This window comes from Amphibalanus amphitrite, unplaced genomic scaffold (genome assembly GCF_019059575.1).
Source record: "Amphibalanus amphitrite isolate SeventyFive unplaced genomic scaffold, NRLGWU_Aamphi_draft 000514F_arrow, whole genome shotgun sequence".
In the NCBI taxonomy this organism is placed as follows: Eukaryota; Metazoa; Arthropoda; class Thecostraca; order Balanomorpha; family Balanidae; genus Amphibalanus; species Amphibalanus amphitrite.
Window position 1 is genome coordinate 367,413 of NW_024882008.1, and position 20,136 is coordinate 387,548.

General features: G+C 52.5%; 1 protein-coding gene across 1 annotated transcript in view; it reads right to left on the reverse strand.

Moving 5' to 3' along the window:
- The window catches only part of LOC122393071 (teneurin-m-like), a 111,557-nt gene extending 92,354 nt beyond the window's left edge, over nt 1–19,203 (reverse strand). Inside the window, exons 1-2 of the mRNA XM_043388675.1 lie at nt 19,153–19,203; nt 6,214–6,293 (exon numbers count right to left, since the gene is read on the reverse strand). The gene's annotated coding sequence lies outside the window, so the exon portion shown is untranslated. The remainder of the gene's footprint in view (nt 1–6,213; nt 6,294–19,152) is intronic.
- Nucleotides 19,204–20,136: the final 933 nt, after the last annotated feature.

Below are 20,136 nucleotides of genomic sequence, written 5' to 3' on the forward strand. Positions count from 1 at the left end.
GTGCTGCTCTGCATCGCTCGTTAGAGCTGCGTCTGAACGGTCCGGCAGTTGGGCGTTAGAGCTGCCTCCGCCATCCACACGCGGTCGCCATCGTAACTCTGTTCCGGCGGCAATATGGCAGAGTAACAGCGACTTCCATCAACTACTAAAGCCTGAGTAACTAGCCATATAACGTGGAGGGCGGCGGCCGGGCGGAGCGCGCGGCGGGCCGCCGGTCCGCGGAGCGTGGCGCCTGGCACGGGGTGGTGTAATCACTCGGCTACTGCTGGCCGCCCCTGCCGACCGGCCAAATCACGGCCCCGGTCCGCTCGCAGTGGCGCCGCGCTCGTTACCATCTTTACGGCTTTGTTAGTGGGCTAACGTGACAGAGCCGGCTTCAGATTTGACATGGGAAATTAATGTCCAGATAAATTGGAGCAGCAGCATGTGGTGAGATAGTGGACCACTTGAGGGTATCACAAAATGAAAGGATGCATATGCAATATGCATCTTGCATGTGCGCACATCACGGGACGAGGATCCTGCAAAGCATTCGTATAAAATATAAAATGAATTGCAATATGTCTAACCGACAGACAAGGGACAAAGGTCTAAGCAGTGTTTAGGATTTGCAATGAGTGACCTATTTTGTTCTCGATTCAAATGAGTTTTAATTAGCTACAAAAGGCTAGTGAGACAGGTACTGATGACCAAACATTAAACTTACGCCTTAAATCCTGGTAATGATTTCACATGTTCAAGCAATAGTGTTTTATGGTTCCTGCTTTTCACCGACTGTCTTTTGCGACCTGAATACTGTTCAGACATGTCGCACTTATAAGAATTATGTCGAGCCAATATTCTCTAAATGCCAGCTGGTAAAAGCTCTTTCGCTTTTACGTAGGAATAAAGCTTCCAGCAAAGCGGTAAACTGAGGGTTTGAGCGGTCTTTGCCTCTGATATAAGAGATCGTCGCTTACCACCATCGGACCAATTAGCGTCAAAACTTGAGGCCAAATTACTAACGCTGGCTGGTCGAATAGACACGCTGTCGATCAGCCTGGTATGGCTTCACACATTCATTCAAATAATGTTTCTTAACAAAAGGATATTAACAAAATTTAGGGGAACATGCTGTACTATTGGTGGTATTACGGGGAAATTCGGACGATCGTTTCAAACAACAAACCGGTGATAAAAAGACGATAGTTACAGGGGGCAGAACTTAACAAATAGTAAAATGTATCCAGTCCAGTTAGGGACACGATTGCCCAAAATGCAACTGTACGGTAAGTACAAAGTAGGGTGTTTGGTCCCTCACTGGAGAAGAGACGATATCTTTACCACAGCAGGCACCCTCGCGAGCGCTAATGCCATCAGGTCTGTGACGAATGATGGGGCAGGACTGCTTTTATCTCGTTTGCCCCGTCCATTTCGGTAATCAGATCGTAAGTGAGCAGCAGTGATTTGATTAAGTCATTGCGCTTATGCAGTGTGGGGGAGTAAGTTTCATATGTATGCATATTGGATGGAAATACAGTACACCGATATGGATCAGGCCGCACAAATCCAACTAAGACGCCCGAAACAAATGCGACACATGACGGGAACGCAAATATGACCGATGGTGGACATACTTTCCGCTTCCAGGATGATGAGGTGGGGTGCATTTCGCCGAAAACCCCATCGTTTGTAAAGGTAGTGAGAGCCATACAAATGCATAAAAACAGCATTATCTAACGTAGATTGATAAAGACGAAGGTAGAAACTGGTTAAGTCAAAACATTGCTGAAACTATTACGTGCAATTAACCTACCCACTGAGGTTCTGACAATACGTTAGCTCGGCCACATCCGCAATATGTTCGCAGCACTCACGATAAGCGGCAGTTAATCATATTTCATGAGCCCGGTCAACATAGTCGCTGGTGTGAATAGCCCACACCAGCTGCGGTGGTTGGAACATGCACCCTCCTTCCTGTTCATAAATAAGACCACGCCTGCAGGCCAGCAACGGAAACTCTGCAATTAGACAGCATATCTGACCGCAGCGGCAAGGGCCAGGCGCGGCCGTCTCACGTATAGCTGTATTGCGGTACAGTCTATGCAGTCAGATAGTAAGCGCTGGCGCGCGGTGCGAGAAACGCCTGCGCGGTATACTGTACCGCAGGACACGAGTGTCGAGCGGCACAGTATACCAGTACAGGCAAAATAGGCAAAACCTGGGCGCCCGCGCAGTGCCCTACACGGATGGCGAAAATAGCCATGCCCACTTAATTTTATGGGTGAAGGCTTTCCCTCAAAAAATTGCTTTTCATATACAGATAACTGGAAGTGCCAAGAAGTGTTTGGTGAAGTGCTAGGCATTACAAAGAACAAAGACAAGCAGCGAGCAGCATTTTAGTATGACCACTTGCGGGTAGCGGGTAACTTTAGATTCGAGACTGTCACCCCATGTAAAAACATATTAGCGCTGCTTCATATCGACAACACCATTTACTCATCTAGCAAAAAGTCGGTGCCTTGTTGGATCATTATGACTCAGCTACTAAACAATTATGGCGACTTATTTCATCGAATAAAGGCGATCGATTGGCATGTGGACGTCTAGTTAAGCAGCTTTTGATTTAGACTGCCTCCAAGTTATGCCTCCAATGGGCAGGGTGTTAGCCCCGCCCTGTTGAATTTTCCCTGCCTTCAGCGCAATTTATTCGGGCCGTAATTTCGACAAGCGAGCTCATTCTAAGGTATCGATCTGCCGGCCGTAAGAAACACTTACGCCAAACGCCGCGGCTAAGCACCTCTAAATTTCTCCGCCCGACACGCAACGCCAGCGAGGAAGTGCTTCCGACGAGGGGCCCGGCTGCCCGCACCGCCGGCCAGCCTGTCTCTGCATCGCCACTGTGCCTTTGGGCCCTGAGGCGAGGCGAATCCGAACCACGGGACTTCATAATGGCATCTAGAGATTCGCATTAGTGACTATCCACTCACGTGTGTTTGAGATGAGGGCTCATTAAATATTCCAAGAAGCCATCCTTCAAGAGCGACGTTAATGATCATTCAAAATGAAAACTTTCTCTCTTGGCGAGTAATTACAAATGCATTCTTTTCAAGTGCGTGAAATAAGGCAATACTGGGAGCAGTCCCTAATGAACCAGTCGGTCGTAACGCACGTCATGCATCATTTCCAACAAGACTGCATTCTTCTGCAGCAGTTGCGTGCTGGTCGGGCCGTTTCGGCCGCCGGCCGGGCCGCGTCTGTCGTCAGCCTGGCTGTGTTCTGTTCGGCCGCACCGCCGCCGGGCAGGCTGCCGGTGCTAACGGGCGCCGCACAGGACCGCTGGCGGCGGGGCAGGCGGGGGCGACCCGAGGTGGTATGGGGTGCCACGCCAATGTCGCCGCCTCGCCCGCCCCACCAATTCATCAGCGCAGGAAACGGCCCAGCTTACTGCCCGAGGGCGGCACCGGCCGGCCCACTTGAGTCAAATGGCCATCAGGCGCGCCAGGTCGACCGCGCCCGACAGACGGGGCAAGACGGGGTGCCACCGCGCAACGAGCTTCAGACAAGGAGCGGGGAGTCAAACAGAGACGACCACTGCCCCAGCCGCGCTGGTGGTAACGTTTCCTCGCGTGCTGGCGACTCACAAAATTACCCCCTTCGAGCGCTGAGCCGGTGTAACATCAATAATACAACGTGAGGGCACGTGCGAGAACGGGAAGCTGCCGGCGCGCTCACCCCTGTTTGTCCGCTGTTTGTTTGGCACACTCGCCTTACGTCGTTACCCAATTGGTGTTGATGTTCACATTACGGACCCGCACACAGCCGGTGGTTCCACAAAGGAAGTGTTAGACGCGGCCAGTAACCATCTCTGGGAGAAATACTCGCGCCGCGCGGCCAGAAGCGGCCCTGGAGTGCCCGCAGCGGTGGATTAGCATTCCTGTGCCGCGCGTCGGCAGCCACCTGGTACCAAACACACTTAGCGTCGGTCCAAGCCGGCTGCCAGTTCTGACAGTCGACCGACGCGCACAGAGAGACCAACACGTCGACAGGCAGAGGCCAGAGACCGGAATGGAAGAGAGTCCACCGAGACGACAGAGACCAGCGCAAAACAGCAAAGACATCGATGACGAGATAGCAGGGACCTGCGCCAACAGGCAGAAAGTTCACTGCGAGCAGACAGCTCAGTACGAAAGTAAGTGACCAACAAGTCCGGCGGAATGGGCGCCGATGACCACCGCAGTCCGGACGCCCTAAACCCCCAAATCATCATCTTCATCATCATTATCAGTTCGGCAGAGTTGCGAGACCCCGGGATGGCATAAAATCGGCAGGCAGAGTTCAGCAACCTGACGACAGAGCTACCTATGCCATGAGACCGCGCAGGAACGCCGAGAAAGCCACACAGGAAGGATGATTCTGGAGTCGGAATGGCGGAGCGACAGAACCGAGACGTCAGAGGCCGACCAAGGGACAGCGCAGCCCGGCAGGCGCGCGCGCGTGTCACGCCGGATGCCGCCGCCCTGATCCCGTTAAGTGGCTAATGGAACATCTGTTCGGCTCCTCTCACGCCAACAGAGACTCCGGCAGCCTCCCGTCTCAGCCGCCCGGCCGACCCGTCCACGTCGACCCGTCAGCGCGACCCGCGACACTCCCGGCGCCGGGTGCGACGGGCCCCCTCCCTCGGGAGCGCGGAGGACCGAGGACGCCGCCGCCGGCAGCGCCTGTATTTGTAGCTGTATCGATCAGACAGGCGGCAGATCGGCAGATGAGGTGCAGTTACGGGGGCGGACGGGCGCCGCACGCCGGTGCCCCGGGGGCCAGCGGCCGCCGCCGGGACGCGCAACATCCGCTGATGGATTGACCGGCGAGCCAGCCCGACGGCCCCGCTCTCGCGCAACTCTCACGGGCCGGCTTTGGCGGATGAGCGAGCTCAATCAAGAGCCACCGTCTCCGGGACGCCCATGATAGCTATCGCACGTGGCGGGCTACGTTTCCGCCCTGAAGAGCGTGCGAAGTGATGCTGGTGTCAAGAGCTGTCGACGGGTGTCGCCGAAACGACGACAGTCAATATGATCTCTGCCGTGATTGGAGGGGGTTCGATGAAGCCAGTGCCGAGACAGGGCACGATGAACCCGCCGCCGGTGGCCGCGTGACACGCTGAATGCCGCTGACACTATCGGCACCATCGAGAGAGCGGCGCGGGTCGCTCGCAGGCAGCGCCCCGGGCCTCCGACATCGCTGGATGAGCACCAAATGAGCCGCCGCTATTTGGCACGTGCAACGTGAGAGGAGGGCGCCGGGGCGCTGTCCGATTAGAGGAACTCTGTCGGGGCGGACCGGCCGTCACAGCGGCAATCATGACGGATTTGATAGAACGAGAAGGGGAGGTATAAATTAGATGGCCGAGGCACCGCGCCCCGGAGCAGGCAGGAGGGATGGAGGAACTCATTGCGGCAACTAATGACCGGCCACACGGGAACCCGGCAAGGGTGGGGAAAACGGCTATGTAATGCATTAAAGAAGCCTCGTTGCATTACTGAGTGCGGCTTCCGCCGTAGGTACAGTGATTGATGACGTGTCTATTGAGGTTCATCCGTCAATAGGTGATTGGGTCTAACGTTGTTGCTTTTTTATGTGTTTGCGGCAAGGAAAAGGGTAACAACAAACTTTCCCGTATACTTCTCTCCTCTCTATATATGTACAGTAGTGGAACAGCGTATTGTTGTAGTGGAATGCCATATAACCATAAATGCATCGACAAAGTAGTTAATTGCAAGATTCATGAGAAAAGATTGATATCGAACCGGTGGCCCAAGCCAAAATATATAAGTGAATGCAAACCATACATCTGTGCTTGTAAGAAAAGGAAAAGTTCAAGCATTTCATGGTGCAAAGAACATTTAATAGCTCACATTTTTTGCCTTGCACTATGCACTAGGTATATACTGTTGTAGGTAATAAGTGCAGTGAATTCTTCAATTTATTTGTATGCGAATTTCAGGGAGGCATTTTGGACCAGTATTTAATCCATCTTCCAACTTAAAACGTGGCAGCGCTCGCTTGCGGTAATAACTAGGCAAGTACAATACAAACTCAGAACCACTAATTTAAGCGTCGATAAGCATAGAGCTAATAACACTGTTGAAACATATACCACAGCAGTGAATGCCGCGCTGTGATTTACCTTACGCTCGGCATTCGCCACGCATGGGGCCAAGTGGCTTAACTACTCACCACTAGCATGCTAGCAGATCCTGCGAGGTGAGGTGGAACATTCGGAGTATGGAGCCAGCAGAATCACCAGCTGTTAACCTCTGAAAGTAAACGCAGCTGTTAGCTTATGGCGCCAGGAAGATAGCGCATCAGGGTTCACAGCAAAGGGCTATGCATTGAGGCTTAACATTCATCATTCTTTATCTTATCCCGATAACGTTTCAAAGAAGTCGACGATGTATGCATGTTGTCACTTTCAAGTTAAATAAAATATTCCAATTATTTAAGCCGCCGTGTTCCAGCCCCCAAGCTCATCAGTGACCAGTTTTCCTTTCTTTATATAATTTCTGTTTTCATCCTCTCATAATTCAGCATGGCACGACCTTCACTCCATGACCCCTGGGACGCCGATTCTACCCGGTGCGCCCCCACGGCGGCAGTGGCAGGGTGCGGCGGTGTGCCGCGGGCGGCGGAGGGAGGCACACACCGACGTGCAGCAGTGCGGTCCGGCCGAGCCCCGTGCCGTGTCGCCTGCGACGGCCGCTAGCCTGACGCGGCTGCGTGTCGGCTTGCTGCAGCTCGGCCGGCACTCACAGAGCCATATCACGTGCCGCCGCCACCCGCCCGCCTGTCACAGCACCGCGTCACGGTCCGCCGGCAGCGGAGCGCCGCTTATCGCCACCGGACCGCCGCCGCCGCCGCCGCCACAGCAGCGCCGCCATTCATGCCGTATTCCCGAGCAGACAGGTCGTATCAATGATTTATTGTCGGCGCTTGGTTATCACCGTCTTTAGCATCGATTCAGGTGGTAATTACAGTCCTAATGAACGTCGCGGTCGGCCGCAGTCGGACCGGCCGCTAATGGCGCCGGTGACACCGCCGCCGGCCGTGGTGACACCGGGTCTGGACGACGACCCGCCCCCGTTATGCACTTAGTTACCGCGCCGGCAGCGGCAGGGCAGTGACTGGTGGGTGACTCCGGGGACGGGTGGGGAGAGGTGGAGGGAGACACCCTCCGTCTGTCCGTCTGCCGGCCGGTATTGGACCAATGGCGGTGAAAAATGGTGAGAGCCCCCACCAGTGATTAATGGAAGTCACCAGCACTGGTCCCCTCTGTCTGACTGCTCGTTGTGTGGTGTTGACTGGCCGGCACGCGGCGCCTGTGGCAACGGGCTCGACGTCGACTCGTCACCTTCCCTGGTGCCCTCACTGGGCTTACAGAGGCGCCCTCGCTCTCATGCTATTATTTCTGAAAGTTGACAACTTCTTGTCGTCTCTTTTCATAATGTTTCGGTTCAGAAGTTTGAAAAGCACTCTTCACCCTGCATTTTATTAACATTTACATAGCCATAATCCACATCCACATCTGTCTTTCTTTCGTCACCCTTCCCCAGTTGTCGGGTGGATTCATTACTTTCTGCGTCATCGTCCGAGACCCCAGACGAACTCTCCAGACACAAGGTCATTTGTTCCCCACATCCTCCGGCGCCAGCGTCGCTTTCCGCACAGTAAACTGTATCAGCTGGCGAAAAAGCAGACACTCATGAAGAAAGACGGCACAAAAACGTGACTTTGTGGTCATCCGGAGTTCCGCTGGCGTCGCCAGTGCCGCCAGACGGCGGCGGCGGGGTCACGAGCTCGGCCATGAGACAACCTGACCTCTGCTGCCAAACCGCGGGGTGTCAACACATACAGAAAATCGCCACAGCAGCTGTCGTGGTCGCCACATTCTATCCCTTGTCACGCTGGAAACAGAATCTCAGAAGAGCGCATCGCCGCGCCGGTACCATAGCGACGATGATAGCCAGCGCTGGTGCGATAAAAGAAAGACTCATGGCAGCCACTGTCAGTGACCCGAGTTATCTGGCGGCGCGGATCCAGCTCGCAGTGGCATTCAGTCGGCCGGATTATCTCAGCACGGCTAATGCATTGTCGCTAATGCACACATAGCCCGCCGCGTGGCGATCAATGTGTCGAGGTCAGCGGGGCCGACAGCGAGGACGGCGCCGCGACTCGTCACTGATGCATGGCGCGTGCCGCTATTAACGTGTCGGTTGTCCGTGTATCGTCCGCACATCAGCCGTCAAATTGAAAAGGAATGATTCAGTATGTACGGTGTTGTACCTTGTGGTCAAGTTAAGGGCTGTATGTGATTAAATAGGCATGAAAGATAAGGTGTCCTCGTAAAGTTGCAACAGTCCATGGAAGGTATGTAGATTCGATGTTTTAGCGAAGGACGCCGATGTTTTCTATAGATAGAAAGAACCATATTTTCAGGTAATATGCCATCTGATTGCGAGTTTTCAGCCCCTTATCATCGAGACATTGTAAAACAACGTAACAGCACTCCATCAATGTATCTCATGAGCCATATAGAAGCCATGTTGCCACAGGCAGCAATCTTTATGTCAACATTTCCCCTAAATGCACTCAGTTTGAAAATTTTACAACATGCTCCAAGCCAATAAAACGCTATAGTACAGTTTATCAGCGGCGAAATTGAAGTGTCAAAACCAAGGTCGTCGGTCCGATATTGAGCGTAACGATCGACCGGGCCAGCGCCTCCGGCACTGGGTCAGCTGTGGGTCGGTCATCAGCGGGCCAGGACGGCAGAACAGGCAGCGTTACCGGCAACCCCTGACCAGACCTGTGACGAGCTCATGTGGGTGAGCAGGTTCAGCGCAGCTTTTCACTTCTCAGCTCACACCTCAACTCACTTGGAACTTAACTCGGTCAGTTTAGTTCAATTCTTTCTAGTCATGTCAACCCACACAGATTTCGTGAGATCAGTTTGGAAGCCCATCATCTCAGATGTGTTTTATATTTTATATTTTACATTTCATATCTTCATATTTTTAGTTTCAATAAATGTGTTCCAGCGATACTCAATAAAGCCCAGCATAAACCAGACCTAGCATCGTGCGCTCTGGGTTATATTGTCCAATGTGCTATTCCTATCACACGATATTATTTGAATAACACGTGTGGCATATTGAACGGGAAAACAAGGCTGGTTGCATCGGAATCCAGTCATTATTTCGAGCTGCGGTCGCAGCCACTCGAAGTCAATCCTTGATGGCCCAAACGAGCGAACGCCAAAGCGATTCGATCCCGGGCAACCATTGCTGAATCCGCTTTGACCCGAGTCGAGCGGTCTCGGCTACCATGCCTAATGAACTCATCGCTAACGATCGTCTAAATTTCAACAAACAAACTCGCAGTTATCCGGCACTTTGACGTCTTATAAACTTAACGGAATACTGTCACCGATTTAGTTTCGCTTGTGCTTACTCGCTTAGCTTAGTTTTATCTGGGCAGCTAAAAAGTGGAATATAACTGAGAGAATGCAAAAGCAGTACTGATACATTCACTGCAGCTTGACTCGGCTGGTGGCAAAACAGCCCCTGGCACTGAAGCTACCCACGCTTAGGCCATCAAGCCTCTACTGGCACCTTTCCACACTTCAGGTGTGACTGTGTAACACAACTCCCGTATCCGAGTCAGTAATCAAACCTACTGAACCGCGTCCCTGCAGCGGCTCTGATTTTCAGCCGAACCTCGGTTTAGTGTACACTGTACAGAGCCCTGACCTTTCGGCCAGCACCGACAGCAGGCGATTCGGGCCATTTGTCCGCTGATGTAAGATCGAGAGGGCATCGCTTAACCGCTACCACAACGGCCGGTTTATCGCACTAAGATCAGAGTTCAGAAACTCAGTGAGCTTTGATATATAACCGAGTTAGGATTTCCTAGATGGAATCGACACATCACTGCACGAGGCAGCTCTTTCATTCCAGCTTGAACTGTTGCTCCCCGTTAAAACGATGATCTGATGACAGGGGGCACGCTGCTACATCAGCGAAACTCATCCAAACATCCGCTTCACACATCGCATCACTCCCACCAGCTGGTTTGCATGTAGCTCGCATATGAGCAGCACTGTCTGTAGGACCCCTGGTTACCGCTCCGATTTACGAGGGTACTTATGGGGTCAAACCGACTGCACGGCGCCGCACTCCGCTGCGTTACGCCGCTGCTTTATAGGCGCCGGTCGAAAATCGAGCCGGTCACCGTTCGGGGACAGCGCCATTGCACCACGACGGTCCATCCGTCGCGACTACGTCCGGTCCGACGCAAACGGTCGGCGAGGGAAAAACGTCGACCCTTTGTCACACCGGACGAACGGCTCGGCAATGAGCTCGGCCGTCGTCCGGTGGGACGGCTTCTTGCGGCGCTGGTCGGAGTAGTTACCGAGGAAGTTACACGGCTGCCGACGGAATGGGACGATGGATGACCGACGACCGACGGGGGGGGGGGGGCAGGGGGGGGGGGGGGCGAATGCAAGGGTGGTCGATGGTGCGGGGCAGTGTAAAAGAGATCCATTTCTGGATGAGACAGGACGGAACCAGGCAAGACGAGACTACCGGTACGGAGAAATGAGAACGAAAAACGACCAAAAAGGAGAAAGCAATTATAGAGCAGAGTCGAAATGAGTTACGGTACAAAACGCCGGCTGTCGTATCCGACTCGACGTTTGCGACGGAACTCAGTAGCTAAGTTAGAGCTGTGCGGCTCCCCTGGGTGAAGATGAACCGCCGCCGTCGGATGGCGCGGCCGACTTTGCCGGCGCCGGCAGAATTGAAAAAGCCATCTCGACTCCGAGTTCAAACGAGATTAGTGAATAGTAGAGTAGTTTTGACAGTAATGCTGGTCCCTCGTCGACGACGCAGAGACCTAGTTTTGCGGTGAAAATAACAAATTGAATAGTGATTTATCGTACCAGTCAACTCATGAGGGACTTCAAAGAGGGCTTCCTTCCCCGTGATTTGCTAGCAAGGAAATGCCGCGTCTCTGTGGTAATCATGGCCCACTGTTCTAACTCTGCATCTTCCCATTTGAAGGCTCCGTAGCACGACATCACCCTCCACGGCAGCTGGGGGGAGCAGCGCCGTTTTTCGCCGCCCCGTTCCCCGACCACGCTGTAACTCTGCGCAGCTGAACCTGTCGAGAGTAACTCAGAGCCGAGACCTCCCCTGGGGACGGTGACCGGCCACCGATGCGACAGACGTCACAACTCAGCCGCTACGGCCGGCCCACCGCAGTGGGGGTGTTCGACGCCGCTAACCGGGCCCGCCGCCAGGGGTGTCCGACGGCACCAGAGTCAGACCGGCCGTCAGGTGCCTGACGCCATCAGCGTCACCGGACCACCCCTGAAGTGTCTGCCTCTGGCCTCTGATGTCATTGAGCTTCCCACGAGGTTTCGTACAATATTTGTAAGCTCTTCATAGGTGCGTTTTTAACCCTAGAACGCCTAGGGGGGGGGGGGGGTTGTATCAACCCCCCCCCCCTGAGGTTTTTTCGAAGTGCACGCTAAACGGCTTGTCGTAGCGGGCTGAAATTTTCAATACCCTCTGGGGCAACCTTTGCGCATCTTTTGCCGAAAAAAATTGATCGGGTCATGTCAGGTCACGGAGTTATGACGTCATAAGAGGTACAGCCTCCGGCCGACAGTTACCAAACGTGTGCGCCGAATCCCTAGGTTTTCTGCCGGTGATACCCACATTGTTTGATGGATCATGATGAAACTTCCCATGCATGTTGGGGCAAGCATTGGCTATCGTGTGGTGCATAAAAATTGACCGGGTCAGGTCAGGTCACGGAGCTATGACGTCACAAGAGGAACAGCGTCCGGTACTATTTTTGAAAAGCGCCCGAACCACTATTTTGCTAATTCTTGTCACCTCAATGGGAATATGCAGCAATATTAGCTTCTATAGGGAGCAAATGGACCTCCCAAATCCAAAAATACAATCAGATTTCAAAAATTTAAATTTTGATTTTTCGAATTTCTGCCGCCGACTGTGACCTTGCCGACTTCCGGCGCTCCCAACGCGCCATTTTTAGAGCTAGGGAAACGAAATACATACCAAACGATAGAGAATTGATCAAGGAACACGATAGTGAAGGTTTCAAGTCGATATCTCCCACCGTTTTGCCGCAATCGCCGCGGAAAGTTGAAAAAGTTTGATTTTTCGGAAAATTTGACCTTTGACCGGTCATAAGTAGGTCAAATGTTGACCTAGGACCAAAAAATATACCACCAATCGCGAGATCTCGTTGAGAGCAATCCGTTGGTTTTTTCCGCTAAGCTCTACGACCTTCCGTTTCGAAACGCCAGGGGGGGGGGGGTCGTAACAACCCCCCCCCTGGTCGTTCGTGTTATGAGAAATGGCCTGGTCGTGCGAGGGTTAAGTTATTGTTACTTACTACATAGACTAAGCTCAGGATGCCAGTAACACATAAGCCGCAAAACGCATTGTTTTTTATCCATCCACTATCTATGAAGATTGTGAAGAAGGACAACAAAGCATCAAATTGACGAACAAATTTGGTTTACATATCCCTACAGTTTAATCATGGTAAGCCACGCTGAGAGGACGACATGGGCAAATCAATACCCCCACCCTTTCCCATCCTTTTGATGTTGTATTCTGAAGGACTTCTAATCCGTTGCATCTCCGTTAAAACACTTCCAATAGGAGCTTCGATAAACAATGCTCATTTTCACCTGCTAAAAGCTTCCATGAGCCCATACTCGTATATCCAGCTTAATTTCAATACGCAATAACAGTAATAATCAAGGCTCTTTTTTTCCTTCAATAACGCCAAACAGCATACTATGGACGAAATGCAAGCTGGAATAAACTTAAACGATCGCAACAGAGCTTCTAATGATGCTTAGTATTTGTGAAAATGAGCCAGCAATAATACTTCTTATATGATATGCGATATCGTAAAGCGGCACGAACACGGTGACACTGTCCAGCTGACACGCAGATGAGGACGATTTCTTATGACAAAGCATCCACTTAGTCTGCATAAGTAAGGGAAATTAAATGGGGTGTCCCCGTCGACGATGAATTAAATAAACTAAAATTAAAGTGAAAACGAGCTTAATAAAGGAAATCATGGGATATCAGCAGAATAAGTGGGAGGACCGTCTTTGAAGCCATTAGCCAATCGCTTCCCTTCTTTATTAAATCACTTGTGCAATGCCGACTTTGGCAAAGTTGAAAAAGCAGTAGTTAGAAGACCAAATCAAATGTTCATGGTTCAAGCACCATAAATATATGCGTCTTTCATCTCGGTAACTCGGTATTATTGCTAAATGCTGACATAAGAGATTTTAATGATGGTTAACAATGTTGACCCAGGCACCTCAGAGCATCGAGTGATGTTGGCGACATGCCCTTTTTCACCACTGGCTCCTCTACACACACTGGACGGCTGTTGGTTTTCCCTCATACATCCACCATCGGACGACTGTTGGTTCTCTCATACGTCCACCGCAGGACGACTGTCAGTTCCTCCCATGCCGATCTGACCGACCGTCTGTCCGCCCCCACAGCACGGTGACCGCCCCCGCAGCGACGCCGGCGCGCGCGATAAGGGTTAAGTCTCCGATCACGGGACTCGTCTGGTGCGAGCAGACCGAGATAGGGCGCCAGACGTCTGCCACCACCAAATACCAGCTCAGAAGGAACCGGATTAGAGTCGCGAGTGATTGGGGACCGAGAGGATTAATCGCCAGACGGAGAAAACATTTACTGATACTCAATACCGGAGGTGGTGTTAGAGGAAGGAGCCGCCGAGTGCTGCAGCGCCGGGCCGCAGTGGGCACGGTCAGTTGATGAAATGTGACGGGGTGACACTATTAGAACCCATACGGTGGCCAATCGTCACAGAAGCCATAGCCAATAACGACGGGTACGGCGCACGGTCCAGGAAGCCATGGAGGGAGGGAGACAATTGTTATTCAAATATATGCAAAGCGTTTTACCTGGCTCGCTATTGAAGCAATCGATGATGTACTCGTAAGTCAAATTCGTACCTCTAGACCCGAGATGCAATTTCACTCGGATATGGACATCTTCGCGGAGTTATGAAGATATTCATACATTAATTGCAACAAAAGAGGTGCATTTCAACACCCCTGTGTTGGTATAACTGCCAGTATTATCTCATCCATGGTATAACAACAAACATCCACGAAGATCTTCCAAGCTATTGCGCGCCTCACTTCAGTCTGTCCTGGCTACCTGTGACTTTGAATTATCAGAGTTTCTTCGTTCATACTCTTCTAAAAAACAATGAAGATGAACCAGGAGTGTCACTTCCACAATTTTTTTTGGTATCGCTCCAATGGTTAACTTAGGGTACTTACGTCATTCCTACGGAGCAACGCCATAGAGTTAATGTTAAAATACCGAATGCAAATACTTCAGTGACATGTGACAGGGGCAACTGAAGACTCAGGCTCACAGGTCAAGTCTTCCAGACTTTGAACAATCCAGGCAACAGTTAAACTCTGGGAGGATGTCGACTCTTTTGAATTAATTCTGTAGAGGACGAACGGATTGATAAAAAAGTTCATCAACGACGATTGTTCTAAAACTTCCATTTCAGCCCCGTCACCGGGAGCTCTTCAGTCAAGCGGTGACCTCGAACCTTGACATCTCGCGCTTTTGTAGACCAACAAAAACCGCTCCTCTCGTGATCGGTCCGGGCCGAGATTAAGCGATTGCCGCGATTGAGGATGTGCCATTCTTCAGCGCGAGCGGGGGCTCGGTTTCCGCCCGGTGCGGCTGCCGACTGGCTCACTGGTCCTCTGACTGGCTGGGGACACTGAGGACGAGGGGATCAGGAACAGAGGTGGAGGGAGGGGAGAGGAGAGTGGTCGGTTGCCAATCGCACCATCAGCGCGCACACCTGGCTCGCTCTATATTAATGAGAAGTCGGCCGACACCATAAGGCACCCGGGTCCGTCACCGCCGTCCTGAGCGGGGACGTCCCAGCAAAGGCGGCAGTCGGACTGGCAGAATAACTGGGCCTGGCGACCGCCGACAGCGGTTTACTATCCGGTGATAGCTCATGTGAGAAATGTAGGCTGAAGTTCTGGTGAAAAGGCGTCGCTCCCAGTTGTAGGAAAAGAAAAACAGAAACACCATAAAACCATGAAGTTTGTCATGAATTGCGAGAAATAAAACGAGACGTGAAAGACGTCCGCTACGAGATATACCTCATTCCAAAAGACTCGATTAGGCCAAGCTATCCCTCTAGAACTATTCGAAGCGTTCAATCCAAATAGTGATCAGGACTTAGTCGCAGGCTAACCAGATTGGATGTGTCATGGCACCTAGCTAGATAACCTTCCCGTAGAATATCCATTTCATATCACTTACATCATCAAGTGCTTGTGGAACATTGCAAGTCTCACTTTACAAGTTCAAAGTCAAACCGTTTATAATTTTGATCCAGTTTCTGGAAAATGCCGCTACCGTCGTCCATCATACCATCTTCTCAGCGTTCCGAGCTAACACCACTTCTGTAGTGCCGGCATGCATTTCATGCCGGGCACACCACACGCGGCGTGCATGGTGGGCACGATTTCAAAACGTTTTGGCGCTCTCTGCATTATGCATGAGCAGAGCGGCGCGGCGGATCATAGCGACCATGGTCCACCCGATCACTGGCCCCTGTCGAACACATTCCGCGGTTCCGCCTCGACGAAAAATACGGGAAACCAAGCCCGTTTCTTTGTTCAATGGCCGCAAAAAGAGATGCGAAGGTGGCAAGCGTGAAAGTGAGAATGTGACCGAGAAGGGAGGAGAAGCAGAGTGAAAAGAGAGACAGAGGAAGCAGAGAAAGAGGAGCGGAGAGGGAGGCCAGGCAATAGCCGGCGCGCGGGGCGGCGCCATAAAAATGATTCGCTTGTGGCTGGAGCTCGGTGGGCGGCTGCCGGAGGCCCTATAAGACAGGTAATCCCCCCCGGTCTGGTCACGCAACGCACAGAGCGCGCTCACCACGGGTCTGTGGTCGCGCGGGCGGCGGTCCGGCCGCGGTCCCCGGTCTGTCTGTCTCGGGGACAGCTGTCAGGACAGGGCAGTGTGACAGCCGACCGTCACAGGGCGGACAGCTCACAGACGCGCCACACTCGAGACTGTCACCAGTAAGTGCATTGGTCCACCGTGATGGGCCGAACTCTAATGTAATGACGCCGACTCGGGTGCGTTCACGTCACACAAGTTCCGGCCAAGTGAGTGGGCCATTCAGACCATGTCCGACGGCTATGATGGAGAGTCAACTCATTTTCCCGGAACCGCAATGTTCGCACCAGCAGAACGGAAAATGCTGGCTCCGTTTTGAGCGATTGTTCTGGCATTTTATGAAATTGGACGCCAAATAATTTACATTGTAATAGTTGGGGAAACCGTTTTTTAACAGAAAATAAGGATTTAATTCGACAGAAAACAGCGTACTAAAAAACGTAACTAATAAACGTAAACGTACTAATAGGTAAAAGAACATAAAAATGTTATGTTTCAAATTTAAAATCGAAATAGCTTAATTTCTGAAAGTTTTGTCGGGTCTAAAAGCGATTTTATCAAGCAGAGCGACGTCGATTCAAAGTAACTCCAGCACCACGGAATCTGTTTCATTTAGTGACAAAAAACTGGCACTGTGGGTACAAACCTCCTAAACAGAGCTCTCACAAGGCTGTTGGCAGAGCCGCCGCTGGTCGTTGAGCCTCTGTCGGATCCGACGCGAGGTCGACCGGCGCTGGCTCCACCGGAGAGGAGGGCAAACCGTGCCGTCAATCGGAGACCGCTGGCAAAAACAGGGCCATCCATCGCGTCTGGAGCGGCGGCGACCTCCGTCTGCCATTAGCCGAGCGGGCCGACGCTGGCGAGCACCGGCTAATGGCCGTAGCACGACCGGACGGCGGCAGACCGACCACCGCAGACGGCCCGACGATCCCGACATCTGACCGCAGACGGTCCGACGATCCGGACATCTGACCGCAGACGGTCCGACGATCCCGACAGCTGACCGCAGACGGTCCGATAGAATCATGGCAGTAGGCCTCGGATATGTGACCCGATCCCGACAATGGATGTCCGTTTTCGGCATTTAACCTCCGAGGTCCGACCCGATTCCAGACATTTCAACTCGGATATGAAACCGATACCGATATTTGACCTCGGATGTCTAACGCTTAGAAACTATAGAAGCTGGTTGGTCTCTGACTAACCCTTCACTACCGATTCCCGCCATTACCCCAGGGCCCAGATGCCCCACGGACCTCTCTGGCTCGTCCTCAGCAACTACTCTAGTCAACTCGCTAAGTGATAGAGGCTGCAGTTGACAGTGAACATACCCGGGCGTTCTCCTTGGACTGAACCAGCCGCGCGAAGTCCGATCGAGTTACCGGTCGGCCGTTTGAGAAATGGACACAGCGCGACAGCGCCGGCGAGCGCATTATTATTCCCTGGCCGGCCGGCCGTCTGTATCGACAAATGCGGCGCAGGACACAGCGTCTGGACGACGAAACTGACGCAGCAGCGGCGCTGCTGATGCAGATTGGTGTCGGCGCCCCGCGACTGGCTCCAAATTGAGACCGACTGGCGGCGCCGAATTGGCCGGTGGATGGGCATCTGCTGACGGCCCTGTGCGCCGTCTAACGCGGCCTGACAAGGTCTGACAGGCGCCACCGCCCCGCCGATGGGGGAGACCGCCCTCGGCGCTGTGGTGCTCCGACTCCGCCGCCTCCCCGGTTCCCGGTCACAGTCCTCTGCCCTCTCCGGCTCCCGGCTCCGGTTCTCCCCAGTCCCGGCTACAGCTCTCCGCCCTCCCAGCCTCCCGCGGGCATCACTCTCCGCCCTCCCCGGCTTCTGAATCCACGGCCCCCGCCGTCACCGCCGTCCCTGCAAGCGTGCACCGTCCAAAGTCAGAATGCTACGAGCACCGCTCTGTGTGAAGAGTTATGACAATTTTGAATGGCAGAGTCATGCACGAATAAAATCTAGTTGATCTCGCAAAGTTCAGAGAGGCACTGATGAGCGGATGGAGAATCGGTATTACGTGGCACGAGCGAGCTTTTTAGACGATGGGTTAACAAACATGAAGACCAATGCAATGTATAAATAGGATGATGCGCATTTAAATGTGTTTGTCTCTTAGAGGCGAAATTAGGCACTAATTATCTGTTAAACAAGAAACAGACCGCAACAGCTCCATCTCCGGCATTAGGCCTCAACCGTCTAATTCTAGTCATCGAGTAAAGACCAAGATTAATGCCAAAATTAAGTTACTTTGGAACGATAAAATTACTTTAAAAACTCATAGAGAAAGAAGCCGATACATATGCACCTCACAGAGAGCCGAGGCCACTGGTTCGTGGAATAAAGCGATCGATAAATTCAACATTACGTCACTCGATCAACTGATCACAATGCAACAGCTGAACAACTCAGCTACTAATCAACAACAAGCTGCGAAGTTGATATTCTTTGATTTTTATATACGCTTCAAAACATTTTATTTTTGTCGACTTGACCTGTGACATGAAACCTAACAAAACGCACATCGCTTCTCTGCAAAGGACAGATCACGCGTTGATAGCTTTTTGCTAGCATACCTATAAGAACCCGCAGGCCACAGTGTCCGTCGCAACATATCGCCCATATCATCTGCAAGTATGGGCTCATAAAAGAACACGCAACTTCTATTCGACTCTGAATTGTGTATCGAAGCAATATATATCATGTTAAATATTTGCAGGCATTTATAACAAACGTGTTCCCGCGTTTACCCATGAAGCCAAATGACAAAACTAAATCAAAAGAATGCATGTTACGTAATGATGAATACAATGCATTTGCATATCGATTAACCATCGTCAAAATCCCAGAAAAAAAATAACGTTGTTAGAAAATAATACAGTTCCAGTAAAATACTTTCAAACTACAGGCATTTAACTAAATACCAGAAAACGAAAGTTTACCTATCAAGTTCTAGCTTTTTTTTAATTTTACCGATTAGCCAGTAGCCTATGGCTTCGGGGAAAATCCATTATTAAACACAGAAAATGCTCAATTAGTTGTCATTTTATCTACTGACCTGTAAGTCACTCCAATGACGATTTTGCTCAGGTCACTATCATATCAGCACAATGTAGATTCTCCCAATTCGTCCAGTCTCTGCCACTCTCAGCTGCACCGTTCGTACGAGCCGCCTCGGCAGCCTCACCGCCCAGCTCCCCACTGTCCTCTCCCCACACCGTGCGCGCTCTGCAGTCCTCAGGTGCAGCTCCGCCGCTCCGCTGCTCCCGGGGGCCGCTCCGATACAGCCGCCACGCGCCGCCGCCGCCGTCCGACTGCCGTCGACGACGACGGCGCGTCGGTGGCGGCAGTGGCGCGCGCCGGCCGCCGGTCGATGGGAGCATGTACGGCCGGCCGGCACGGCCAGGTGAGAGAGGGTGAGCTACCATGACTGCCGCCGCAGCTGCCGGAGCACGACACGAGTGGCTCTTGACGAGCGGTGGGACAGGGGAGCGCAGCTGGCGTCCGCGACCCGCTCCTCACCGCCGACCCTCCCCGCGACCCCACTCCCCAGCCTAGCCGATACCTTCCCCCGGTCAGCGGCAGGGGTAGTAAAACGACACCCCGTTCCAGTGAACATTCACCCGCCGCTGTGAGCCTCCAACGCTTCCTGCTAACTCTCCGAGAGTAACAAACAACGTTTATGGACCTTAAACCCGACATTATTGAATTTGCTCCTGTGGCACCCCATCGACCTCTGCGCAGCAGCTCGGGGTCGCGTCCACGGCGTTTCGCTGCCGTTTCAGACGCCCATCGACACGTTTTCGCTCTCCAACCGCCACACTGTTTGTAGTGTTTTACGGGCGGCTGACCGTGAGTCGGGGATTTTTTGCCGGCCGAATTTAAAGGCTACACCACACCGGACCGGGATCGAAATTGCAAACGTCGTCCGCCGGAATTAGACATCGCACGCAGGCAGCGCTCGTGGCGAGCTGGCAAACTGACGACAGCGCCGCAGGTCGGGGACGGGACGTCGGCGTGCGCCGCGGCAGGCGCGCGACAG